The sequence below is a fragment of the Bos indicus genome, chromosome 25, assembly GCF_029378745.1.
Source record: "Bos indicus isolate NIAB-ARS_2022 breed Sahiwal x Tharparkar chromosome 25, NIAB-ARS_B.indTharparkar_mat_pri_1.0, whole genome shotgun sequence".
Classification (NCBI taxonomy): Eukaryota; Metazoa; Chordata; class Mammalia; order Artiodactyla; family Bovidae; genus Bos; species Bos indicus.
The window spans coordinates 9563521-9577024 of NC_091784.1; the positions used below are offsets into that span (position 1 = coordinate 9563521).

The following is a 13504-nucleotide window of genomic DNA, read 5'->3' on the forward strand; positions in this document are numbered from 1 at the left end:
ACACGTGTGACTTACAGCTGCACAACCTCAAGGGGAGGGACTGAGCTCCGCATTCACTCCCTGGTCAGCTGAAGATAACGATGGCAATACCTATGTAACATCGTTGTAGGAGAATGAACTGAGATCCTGTCTAGAGAGAATTTGGCGTAGTCCCTGAATCTCTCTCTCTTTTTTTTGGTCATTATTATAATGTTCTTCCCACCCTGCTTTGGGCTTCCCTGGTGGCTCAGACAGTAAAGAATCCACCTGCAGTGCAGGAAACCTGGGTTCAATCCCTGGATTGGGAAGATCCTCTGGAGGAGGGCATGGCAAAACCCACTCCAGTATTCTTGCCTGGAGAATCCCATGTACGGAGGAGACTGGTGGGCTACAGTCCATGGGGTTGCAAAGAGCCAGACACGACTGAGTGGCTAAGCACACAGCACCCTGCTTTTCTGTATCCCCACCCCCAACACCCACCCAAGCCTAGAACAGGACATGGGATAAGCTGGCAGTAGGCGGCCGTGGGAAGACTTGCATTCTTGTCATGACTCCATCACTGACTGGCTGTGTTACCTCAGAGCCACAGTGATCCTGTCCGTGAAATGGGTGGAATAATAGTGCATACTCCCTGCAGTTCTAGGGAAGATCAAAGGAGCTCACATATGCAAAATTCGTAAATGTAGTGCCTGGCTCCTGGCAAGTTCTCCTAAATAGTAGCCTGCAAGGGTTGTTGTCCAGGAAGCACCCAGCACAGAGCCTGGTACACGTTTGTACAGGAAGTATACACCAGTCATTTCTTTGTTTAGAGCATCAAAGATTATTCCCAAAAGTCACCTCAAGCAAGGTACTTAGGGCACGGAGTGTTCCTTGCAAAGAAACAACCCAATCGCTTCTAAAGGGCCCCTTGCAAACTACATACTTCCCCACTTTGGCAGGCAACTGAAAAAGCAGGTGGGGTTTTCAATGGAGAAAAAAAAAAAAAGCATTATTTTGTCTCTCTTTTATGTGTATTTTATCCAGTTGCCATTTAGGAGGAAATTCTCTGGTCTAAATGTCTAGTAATTATACTAACTGTCTAGCAATTCACTAACCATTGTGCTTAGACTATGATTCAGGCCTTTAAAAGTTATCCTTCAAACACAGTGAAAATCAAAAACGATGCCTAGAATGGTAAGTGAAGAGTAGGACTAATATTGTATATGCATGTGATCTCTAAGATATAAAAGATAGACATATAGGATTAAGAAATACAAATGACTATGTATAAAATAGGTCCACAAGAAGGATATATTGTACAGCACAGGGGAATGTAGCCATTATTTTGTAATAGCTTTAAGTGGAGTATAATCTATAAAAATATTGAATCATTACATTGTACACTTTAATATAACATTGTAAATCAACTATGCTTCAATAAAAAAAAAAAAAACACTTGCAGAGAAAAATAAAGAAATGCTCAAAATGTCTGACTTTCTTTGAAGAGATTAATCATAATTATTGCCTTCACACTGCTCTCTTTAAGTTTTATGAAATGTGTATATATTGCTTTTTGTTTGTTCTCACTGTTGAAACACTTGCCTGAACACAGAAACCGAAGGTGCCGCTTATTTTTCTTAGACCTTTTGGAGATGTTATTAAGTGTCCTTCTGACCTAGATGGTAATTGTTGAGAGGTCAGCTCATCATGTATTTATCATTACTTTCTATGCAATCTATATTTTCTCTCTAATTGCTTTTGAGAATTTCATTCTGTCTGTGTGTGGAATCTAGGTGTGGATATGTTTTATTTGTTCTGCTCCAGACTCTGTGATTCTTCAGTCTGATGACTCATAACTTTAATTTTGGAAGCATTTCACCCTTCATTGCTTTGCCTATTAACTTTCCCCATCTTTTAAAAAATTAACAGACTTTATTTTTTAGAATAGTTTTAAACTTAGAGAAAAACTGAGCAGAAAGTGGAATCCCCATACAGTCCCTCTTCCCATTCCTCTTGGTTTCCCCTATTAACATCTGGCATTGATGTGATATATTTTTATAACTTATGAGCCAAATACATTATCATGGACTAAAGTCCATAGTTTATATTGACTACCCTGGTAGCTCAGCAGCTGGTAAAGAATCCGCCTGCAATTCAAGAGACCCGGTTCGATTCTTGGGTTGGGAAGATCCCCTGGAGAAGGGAAAGGCTACCCACTTCAGTATTCCTGGGCTCCCCTGGTTGGCTCAGCTGGTAAAGAATCCACCTGCAATGTGGGAGACCTGGGTTCGATCCCTGGGTTGGGACAATCCCCAGGAGATGGGAACGGCTACCCACTCCAGTATTCTGGCCTGGAGAACTCCATGGACTATTCCATGGGGTCACAAAGGGTCGGACACTCCCGAGTAACTTTCACTTCACTTCACTTCACATGGTTTATATTAGGGTTCAATCTCTGTGTTGTACAATTCTCTGGGTTTTGCCAACGCTTAACATCATGTATCCATCAAGACAGTATCATGCAGAATAGTTTCACTGCCTTAAACATCCTCTGTGATCCAACTGTTCATCCCCCATCACCCCTCATCCCACCCCCTGGGAACCACTGATCTTCTGTCTCTACAGTTTCACCTTTTCCAGAACATCATATAGTTGGAACCATATACTGTGCAGCCTTTTCAGACAAACTTCTTTCTCTTAACAAGATGCATTGAAAGTTCCTCCATATCTTTCCCTGGGTTTATGGACCTCTTCTTTTTATCTCTAAGCCATATTCTACTGCATGGACATATAGTTTGTTTATCCACTGGCATCACTGACTCGATGGGCATGAGTCTCAGTGAACTCCGGGAGTTGGTGATGGACAGGGAGGCCTGGCGTGCTACAATTGATGGGGTTGCAAAGAGTCAGACACGACTGAGCGACTGATCTGATCTGATCTGATCTGATCCATTCAACTACTGAAGGATATGGGGCTTCCCAGGTGGCTCAGTGGTTAAAGAATCCACCTGCAATGTGGGAGACCCAGGAGATGCTGGTTCAATCCGTGGGTGAGGAAGGTCCCCTGGAGAAGGAAATGGCAACCCACTCTAGTATTCTTGCCTGGAAAGTCTCATGAACAGAGGAGCCTGGTGGGCTACAGTGCATGGGGTTGCAAAGAGTCGGGCACGACTGAAGCGACTGGGCACACATGCATGCACTGAGGGATATCTTGGTTGTTTCCAAGCTTGGACATTTATGAAAGAAACATAAACATTCATGTTTAAGTTTCTATGAGGATATAAGTTTTCAACTCATTTGGGTAAATACCTAAGGGCATTATCAGTGATTATATCATAAGACTATATTTAGCCTTCTTGGAATCTGCCAGTCTTTCAAAATGACTGTACCATTTCCCACTCCCACCAGCAATGAATGAGGCTCCTGTTCATATAATACATCCTCACCAGCACTGATTTTCTTTTGGATTTTGACCATTCCAATAAGGTGTGTATCACATTGTTTTAATTTGCAAATCCTTAATTTGCAAGTCCTTTGCAAATCCTTAACATGATAATCTTATCTTCAGAAAATTTTGTTTAAAATACTCTAGATGGGGACTTCCCTGGTGGTCCTGTGTTTGGGACTCCATGCTCCCAATGCAGAGGACATGGGTTCAATCCGAGGGCAGGAAACTAAGATCCTACATGCCACATGGCTCCTTAAAAAAATCCTAATCAGCTACTTTTAAATTCTGTTTAAAAACATTCTAGACATTCTCATTCTATCCTCTAGGTTGTTAACTTTGTTTTCATGTTTTTCATTCCTTCATTGTTCTGTCTTGCATTTATCGGATTCCCACAGATCTATTTTCCAGTTCATTTATTCCTTCATTGGTAATATTTGACTTTATGTTTTCATTTTTAATCTATTTTAATTGTGACATTCATTTGGTGCTTTTAAAATTTTGCCTGTTCCTTTTGTCCTAATGCCCTACTCTTCAGTTATGACTTTGAAAACTTTTATACATTTTGGAATTTCAAACCTATAGTCTTTCAGATTATTCTCAGCCCCATATCCCCCTCCCTCCGCCATCTGAGTTCTCAGGGTTCTGTTCTGTTTGCCATGCGTGCTGACTCATGGTGGATTACTTCCTTGCGGCATTTGCAACTTTTGATTATGAGCGCATCTTCAGCAGAGCTGTTCTCTCCCTAAACCCCATGGGGCTCCCAAGCAACCTGGGTTACAGACAAGGCCGTACGGAGGAGCTCTGGGTTTGCTCCTGCCATGGTTCCAGGGGCTTTCAATGTACCAGATTTTAACTTTTATTGGAGTATAGTTGCTTTACAAAGCTGTGTTTGTTTCTGCTGCGCAGCAACAGGAATCAGCCGCACATATACATATATCCCCTCTTCCTTAGATTTTCTTCCCATTTAGGTCATCACAGAGCATTGAGGAGAGTTCCCTAAGCTAGACAGTAGGCTCTCGTCAGTTATCTATTTTCTTGATGCTGGGAAACATTGAGGGCAGGAGGAGAAGGGGATGATAGAAGATGAGTTGGTTGGATGGCATCACTGACTCAATGGACATGAGTTTGAGCAAACTCCGGGAGATAGTGAAGGACAGGGAAGCCTGGAGTGTTACAGTTCATGGGGTCGCAAAGAGTTGGACACAACTTAGCAACTGAACACTAACAGTACATAGTATCAATAGTATATACGTGTCGATCCCATTAGTATCAATAGTATATACATGTCAACTGTCAATCCCGATCTCCTAATTCATCCACCCTCCCCTTTCCCCACTTGGCGTCCATATGTTTGCTCTCTACATCTTTGTGTGAAATAAATCTGACCATATTACTCCACCATTTAACATACATTTAAACCTCCATACTAATTTGAGTTTTAATCTCTCAGCTTCAAACAGATGTTAAGCTCCTTGTACTTCCTTTGCTATGATGCCCTGTTTTTTCTAGTCTCTTTCTCACAGACTCCTTGACAGTCTCAGAGTGAAGCCGTGGTATCATCTCCTGGCACAGTTCAGGGCCCCTCTGTGGATGTTAAAGCCCCAGGGCCCATCCCTCTTGCCTGTCTCCCTGTCGGCACCGCAGCTGAAATATACCATGAGGATTCCCATTCCCCTCTGTTTCTGGCACCAAAGGATTTCTCTTCCTTTTGGCATTGGTTGTGCATTGTGGGCTTGCATATGTGTGTGTACGTACGTGCCTATAACGCTGTATTTTTATGCAGTTTGTAGCATGAAGGGGTCCCACATCAGTTAAGTTTCCATTGTACCACTACCATATATGCATGTATAACTTTTGTGAAAGTGAAAGTGTTAGTCGCTCAGTCATGTCTGACCCATGGACTGTAGCCCACCGGGCTCCTCTGTCCACGGAATTCTCCAGGAATACTGGAGTGGGTCCTTCTCAAGGAGAATCTTCCCGACCCAGGGTTGTAACCTGTGTCTCCTGCATTGCAGGCAGATTCTCTGTTGTCTGAGCCATCAGGGAAGCCCCATAAATTTTGTAATCATGATTTTTTAAAAGCATACATGTTTATGGGAGAAAAATAGGAAGTACAAATAAATATTGTATTGTAAATTCTTCACTCACAAGGAAGGGTGCTGGTTGATCGGTGATGCAGGAAGCAGTGGGAAGGGACACCATGATCTCAAGTCTTTCTCTCTAACAGTCTCCAGTACTATGTGCGTGAATATCATGGGACAGTCAGCAATATGACCTCACCGTCCACCCAGCACCACCATTGACTCGTCCAAATTCACTGCCTGCTGTATGCGTCAAGATTTACCTGGTGGCTCCCTCCTCTCCCCAAAACACCAATGCCATGCTTCCAAAAATACTGTGTTGTTGACTTTCTCCCTTCCACTGGAGTTTGTGAGGACTCAGAAATGGGTCTTTCCATTACATTTTGTCAAATTCCCAGCATATCTTCCCTTTGGTATCATCCCATGGCTTCCCTGATAGCTCAGGGAAGAACTAAGAATCTGCCTACAATGCAGGAGACCTCAGTTTGATTCCTGGGTCTGGAAGATCTGCTGGAGAAGGGATAGGCTACACACTCCAGTATTCTTGGGCTTCCCTGGTGGCTCAGCTTGTAAAGAATCCACCTGCAATGAAGGAGACCTTGGTTTGATTCCTGGGTTGGGAAGATCCCCTGGAGAAGGGAAAGGCTACCCACTCCAGTATTCTGGCCTGGAGAATTCCATGGACTGTACAGTTCATGGGGTTGCAAAGAGTCAGACATGACTGAGTGACTTTCACTTTCACTTACTTTTCACTTTCAGAGAGAGACAGGGGCTTCCCAGGTGGCACTCTTGGTAAAGAACCGGCCTGCCAATGCAGTAAACATGAGAGATCCAGGTTCGATCCCTGGGCCAGGAAGATCCCCTGGATGAGGGCACGGCAACCCACTCCAGTATTCTTGCCTGGAGAATTCCATGGACAGAGGAGTCTGGCAGGCTACAGTCCATTGGGTAGCAAAGAGTCGGACACAACTGAAGGGATTTAGCACACACACAAAGAGAGACAGAATGTCTGTAACAGGGTCAGTCTCAGTAGAAGGAACATCATTTTGATTCCTTTCAGGATGTAAATATAAAGATTTTCCCTCTGCCTTTTACTCAAACACCTCTCTTTGAAATAAGTCAACTTGGTAAACCAGACCCACCTCCCGAAAGGGGGCAAACACACATTTCTCAACACCAGTTACAACTTGTTCCAGTCATTCTCCAGCCATTCATTTCCTGCCTCGTGGCCTTTTCTACTAGTGCGCTGAACTGTAGTTCAAATACTTTCTAATTCCATTTTTAATTTACTCAAATATTGCCATCTCCTTGAGGGAGATCAGGAACAACGTTTTACGATTTTGATTATTTCTCACGCCTGCAGCAGGTAGTAAGCATTGCATCCATATTTTCTGTTTCTGTCTCTTTCCATCTCCAGGCTTAAATTGGGCAGCATTGCAAGAAAAAAAAAATGGTCAGATCTGGGTGAGCTTTTCTGCCACATAAAGAGAGGAAGAGTCAGACATGACTAAGTGATGAACACTTACTTAAAGAGAGGAAATACACAGCTAAAGGGAGTGGGCTTGAGAGTAAAAGGCTGGAGAGTATGTCCTCTGCTAGGGAAAAGCCCAAATGTCATTTTCTTTCCCCCTACCAGGAAGCAGCCCGTGTTGCTCAGTCCGTGTCAGTTTGGCCCATTACGAAGAGGCCCCAATCTTTGTCGGTGTGATCTTAGGACGTGGAGCTGGTCAATGAGGCAATTAAATGCCTTTTCTGAAGCAAACTTATTCTTGCTGGAAGACAAAAGCTAACGGCTCCTGGTGGCAGAGAGAGGTTGCAGAGCTTTGGGTTTGCAGCCAGGGCAACACTTGAAATCCTCTCCCCACCGGACAGCACAGCTCCCAACTCCATGACATGGAAAGCTCTCTCTTTCCCTCTCTGTTTCTACCTCCAATGATGGGAGGCTCGTGTGCACTTGAAAACACCTCTGCAGGCATGGAGGTCATGCCTGTTTCAACGTTCTTGCTGTATCTGTCTTCAGGGGAGATGGCACTGCCAGCTGCGTGCATCCTCTGTCGGACTCTGAGTTCTGTGCCACCCTAAGGAAGGCTGTGATGTCCTGATCACAGAGCAGGACATCACAGCTTTTTCCCTTTCTCTTCTTCCTTCCTTCTTTCTTTCCTCCTCCCTTTCTCTCTTTCTTTACTCTCCCTTTCTCTCTTCCAGCTTTCTCCCACAGTTGCTAGTTAAAAGGCAGAGTGATGGGGCTTCAAAAGGCAGGAGCCATAAAGATGCAAAATCTAAAAGGGACCATGGGAGAACAATTGAGCTGCATTGTGTGGCATCTAAGACCCTCTTCCATCTTCTTCTTAGATGATGCTGTTGCAAGAGGCTATGTGAACTGTACAGGGCTGGTCAGACGAAAGGGACAGAAAGGACATAGACAGTGAGGCCTCACACAAACATGGGACTTCTCACATTATCCATCCCCTCACAAAGTCGAAGCCAGGGGTTTCAGCTTTGCAAAAGAGAATTAGATGAAAATTCAAGTAGACACCATCCAGCAAATCACAAGAAAGAATGCTTTAGGTAGAAAATACCTAGAATAAGCTACAAAAGGGATCCCCCTTCCCTGAAGTGTTTAGGGAACGTGTTGAATCACCCTGTATGATCTAGACAGTTACAGGAGGTAGAACAAGGGTCAGACTGCCTATGGTCAATTCGTCTTCAACACTCACTACCCAATTGATCTTGGATCTGCTACTCTGCTTATCTATCCATCTACTCATCCATTCACTGATCTATTTTTCTAGTCTTTCAGTTAACAAAGTTACATAAATTCTGTTCTGTTTCAGGGCATATACTAAGGTTTTCACAAATGAAGCCAGGTAGCCGCATAGCCACGTAATGTGGCTGGGGCCCGGATCACACCCATTTTACAGATGAAGCACTAAGAGGTTAAGGGACTTGCTCAGTCTCTCTGAGATGCAGTTCTGGCATCTACCAAATGCAGCACAACAGTATTTACCTGTAGGAGTTCTACTGGAATTAAGCGAGGATACGTGCATGCGGCGCCTGGCACACCTTGATTACTCAGTACCTATAACCTGATGCTGGGAAAGACTGAAGGCAAAAGGGACAGCAGAGGATGAGATGGTTAGCATCAGTGACACAACAGACGTAAATTTGAGCAAACTATGGGAGATAGTGAGGGACAGGGCGTGCTGCAGTTCATCGGGTCGCAAACAGCAGGGCATGACTGAGCAACTGAAGAAGAACAACAACAACATCAACACATCGCTGGAGATACTGTTATTTCCTGCCTGAAGCCAGGGAGCTGGTGGGTGGGGTGGATCACATAATGCTCCCTGCTGCTGCTGCTGCTGCTGCTGCTGGTGCTAAGTCACTTCAGTCGTGTCCGATTCTGTGTGACCCCATTGATGGCAGCCCACCAGGCCCCGCCGTCCCTGGGATTCTCCAGGCAAGAACACTGGAGTGGGTTGCCATTCCCTTCTCCAGTGTATGAAAGTGAAAAGTGAAAGTGAAGTCGCTCAGCCATGTCTGACTCTTTGCGACCCCATGGACTGCAGTCAACCAGGCTCCTCTGTTCATGGGATTTTCCAGGCAAGAGTACTGGAGTGGGTTGCCATTGCCTTCTCTGTAACACTCCCTGGGCCCTTCCAATTCTGGAGTTTTTGATTCCAAGACTCTTGAGAGTCCCTTGGATAGCAAGGAGATCAAACTAGTCAATCCTAAAGGAAATCAACTCAGAATATTCATTGGAAGGATTGATGCTGAAGCTCCAATACTTTGGCCACCTGATGTGAAGAGCCAGCTTTTTGGAAAAGACCCTGATGCTGGGAAAGATTGAAGGCAGGAGAAGGGGATGACAGAGGATGAGATGGTTAGACGGCATCACCTGGTCAATGGACATGAGTTTGAGCAAACTCCAGGAGATAGTGAAGGACAGGGAAGCCTGGCGTGCTGCAGTGCACGGAGTCACAAAGAGTCAGACACGACTGAGCCACTGAACAACTACAACACTGGCATGATTCCCAGATACACGTCCAGAGGGAACGCTAAGCCCTCCAGCAAGAACCTGCTATGTCCAGCGTCAGAGAAATCAGTTCCTTCTCTGTCCTCAGACTCATTCTCTGAGCTTCCAGAGGGACTGCAGCTGCCTTTCAGATTAGATTCCATTCTATCCTGCGAAGCTAAGGGGATTGCTTCGGGAAAGGATTTCACAGCAGGCAACGTGGCTTGCCTTCAGGCATCCTTGGCATTTCTCCCCTGAGGTCGGTTCTAAAAAGTCCATTTTGAACCTGTACCCTTTAGGCTCTGTCTAGGGCCTGAGAATTCGCGGAAGTACATCTTCTAATATCAGCCCACACATATACCCTTGCAGGCACACATCTACATATTTCTTTTTCCCCTTGGTTTCTGGCCAAAGCACCTGACCCTAGGCAGTGATGGCGCAGAAAGAAACAGCGTGTGGTTTTAGTTGTGGGTCTGATATTCTGTTTCTTTCCAGTCAAGGAAGCGAATGCTTTGGGGGCCTCTGAGGACCTCACCGGGTCGTGTCTTACTCCCTCACTCATTCATTCACTCACTCGTTCGGCCACTGGAAAAAAGGACATTTCTAAAGCACTTAGCACGAGGTCGGTATCTCTGTATTCTCACAGAGACGAATAACACACAGTCTTTGGCCTCTACCGGCTCTGAGTCCTGTGGGAGAGACAGTCATGTAAACCAGTAATTATGGCAAAATGAGATGATTGAATTTGCATAGGGCTGGAGGCAGTGAGAAACATGGCATGTTTTGAAATCAGAGAACAGTTCAAAATTGGCAGGGAGAAAGAAGCTATCAAAGGAGGCACTTGAAAGCAGGAGCCAGATGGGTAAGGAGTTTGGGCTGTCCTGGGAACAGTGGGGTCATTGGATGAGACCAGCTGTACGCTTGGTGGACCCAAGATTCCTCACTTGCTGCCTATATTTTTGCAACATGGGTCAGAAACCACATATATGATCAGGAACCACATATAAGATTGGCTGTTACAGGTGTGTGTTGTACTGTGCTCAGTCGCTCAGTCATGTCCAACTCTTTGCAACCCCATGGATTGTAGCCTGCCAGGCTTCTCTGTCCATGGGGATTCTCCAGGCAAGAATACTGGAGTGGGTTGCCACGCCCTTCTCCAGGGGATCTTCCCAACTCAGGGATCGAACCCAGGTCTCCCACATTGCAGGCGGATTCTTTACCATCTGAGCAAATTTGGACAATAGTGCTATAGCATGCACTATAGGAAGGTCACCAGTAAATTCTATCCCAGTGATATAACACTGTTAGAGTCCTGCCCTGGTTTCAGGAGCAGGCAGTCCATGCAGACTAAACTCTCCTGTTCCCAGGCTATGTAGTGACTGGGAGATGCTCACCTGCAAGAAATTGCTGATGCGGATTCATTGTAAACTGTCTTCAGTATCACCACTACCCCTAACAATGTGCTTTGGATCTACCAGCTGCATGGTATGCTGCTGAACATGTGGCAGTGCCTGTCTTAGGGATCCAGCTCAGAGGGCTCCATCTCCAGGAAGCCTACCCTGAATGCACAGGGATATGAATATGAGACTATGGGTTCTCCTTCCGTGACATCCTGGATATCTTGTCAATAGAGAACTGCCACTGAAATATAACTGCCACTTGCTTCTAAGTTCTCCCCATTGGGAGATGAGTTTATTCAGGGTGGAAATCTTGTCTTACTCTTCCTGTGTCTCTAGTCCCTGGCACAGGGCCTGGCACATAGTAGGTGGTTCACGAAACTGTTCACTGTAGATGACACAAGGCTCCTCTCCTACAGCAGCTTGTGTTCTGATCTGAGGATCAGCTCGAGCCAGGGAGAGGAAGGAATCTCAGGTAGAGGGCTCAGGAATAGTTTCTGAAACCCAGAAGTCAAGGCTGACTCTTGGGGCAAGTCATTTTCAATCAAAGATCGCAGCGACGGTGTCCAGCGGTCCCCTGCAGAGAAACAGCTTCCATCTACAGCTTAGTGACATCAGGGGTGATGCTGCTGTCGATCCAGTGAGGGTTTGCTATGAACACCGAGAGGGAAACTGACCCTGTTTCCATCTTGTTTCATGTCTTGCCCAGGGACCAGGCACTTTGGCTTTCTCAGAAGCCCAAATGGAATTGGAAATGGCAAAAGAACATCTTTCTTTGTAGAAAATCTAGGGCATCCTCATCAGCAGGCTCATGTCCTCAATGAGAATGGATTCAGCCTCTATGAGCTCTGAACTGTGGTTCAGGGGATGAAGAAGGCTTGGGGGTTGGGGGCTGCAATGTTGAGACCAAGTACTCTCCTCACCAGTTGCCCTTGAAGGAAGCTGCTGGTCCAAGCTGGGAGGTGGTCTGTGGCTTTGGAACAGAGTGAGAGCAGCCAGACCATCTGATTACTGACCCTGGGGCCTTGGCTTTATAATTCCATACTCATCTGATCGAAATCTAGATGACCTTGGATCTGGAAATAATGGCATTCCAGAGCCTAGGACTTCTGTACCCATGATCTCCAAACTGAACAATTTTGCTGGAGAGGAAAAAAAAGTACCATTGGGGGAAGGAGAGGAATAGTACAAGATTCTGAACACAAATAGACTGAATTTGGAAGATAAATCTCCCTTATTTAAATGTCAGAATATTCCATTTCTGTATAATGCTGAGAAGTCACAAAACCAAAATAAAAATAGGGCTAGGCTTAAATGTACCCAGTTAGAGACAGAGACGGGCTGTCTTTGGCATAAATGTTTCACTACCACCTTCCAACTGAGGTCTCTGCTCTGCGGATGGAGCTCGAATTTTGCAGAATTCATGGCTGCCTGTCGCCATCTGGCTGGGATTTCATAGGCCACCTGATTAAGTGTGCAAGTTGGGAGCTGGGGAATTTTACATGCACAGGTGCCCAACCTGTGTCTTTAAAGACGAAAAAGGAAAAAGAAGAGAGAGGACTGGGCAGCTCCATCAAGCATCAAACAGTATAGATGGTCACAATTTTCCATTAGCCAGTGGAGTTGGTGAGATATAAATCTGTGGAGTAAGACAGCAGAAAAATTGCAAGAAGTCCAGGAAATCCTATGTGTACCAAGCTCTTCTGGAGTCAGCGTCACCAGTTTGCCTCACACACAAATAGATGGTCAAGTTGTTATGAATTAAAAGGAGTAGGCATTTGTAGGCATAAATGGATTCACAGGATCTTTTTGACACTGTGCATTTTCTCAATCAATAGTTCTCAAAAGCCTGTGACTCACTGTGTAAGTGTGTGAGGACTTTTGAATATCACAGAGAGATCCTTGTGTTTTAAAAGTCTATGAATGCAAGGAAAAAAAAAAAGATAGCAATAATCCCACAACCCGTGCCAAGAAATATCTTCTCTCTTTCGGCAAGTAATATGACATCATTCCCTTTGCGTCCCTGTTTTATTGAAGTGTTGTCCATGAGCTATCTGAGCCTATAAAATCCTGATCCCTGAAGCAAAGGGATCACACCCATTGTCCATTTGACCTGCATTTCCCAACATTCAGGACATTGCAGAGATCTTGGGTGGGGGGGCGCTCGGACTCAGTTGTGGGTTGAAGGAGAAAGAGAAGGAGAGAGTGAAAAGGAAAGAAAAGAGGAGAGAAAATGGGGGAGCAGAAAGGGAAGAAAGAGGAAAGAGAAGACAAGAAGGGGAGAAATGGGGCCTTTAGAGGGAGGACCCTGTGCCCGCAGACAGAGCTATTCACAACCAAAGAAGGAGAAGACACAGCTTCTCTTTCCGTGGAGAGTGGCGAGGGGTGATGCGGAAGCTGGGCTGTGCCCACTCACATGATGACAGCAGCCTCCTCTCCCTGTTAGGGGCTTAGCACTCCTCTGGCTTCCTCGGCCGCATCCCAAGCCTGAAGTGCCAGATAGGGGTGGGCCCACGGCCGGGCATGCCTGGGAGAGTGTGTGGGATGAGGAGTAGTCAGGTTCAGATTCCAGCCTGAGAGCAAGAGGGGCAGACATGAGGGTCCT

At 45.4% G+C, this 13504-nt stretch overlaps 1 protein-coding gene across 1 annotated transcript in view; it reads right to left on the bottom strand.

The window, feature by feature from the left end:
* Positions 1-13504, bottom strand: part of GRIN2A (glutamate ionotropic receptor NMDA type subunit 2A) — a 452755-nt gene that overhangs the window by 17526 nt on the left and 421725 nt on the right. The window lies entirely within an intron of this gene.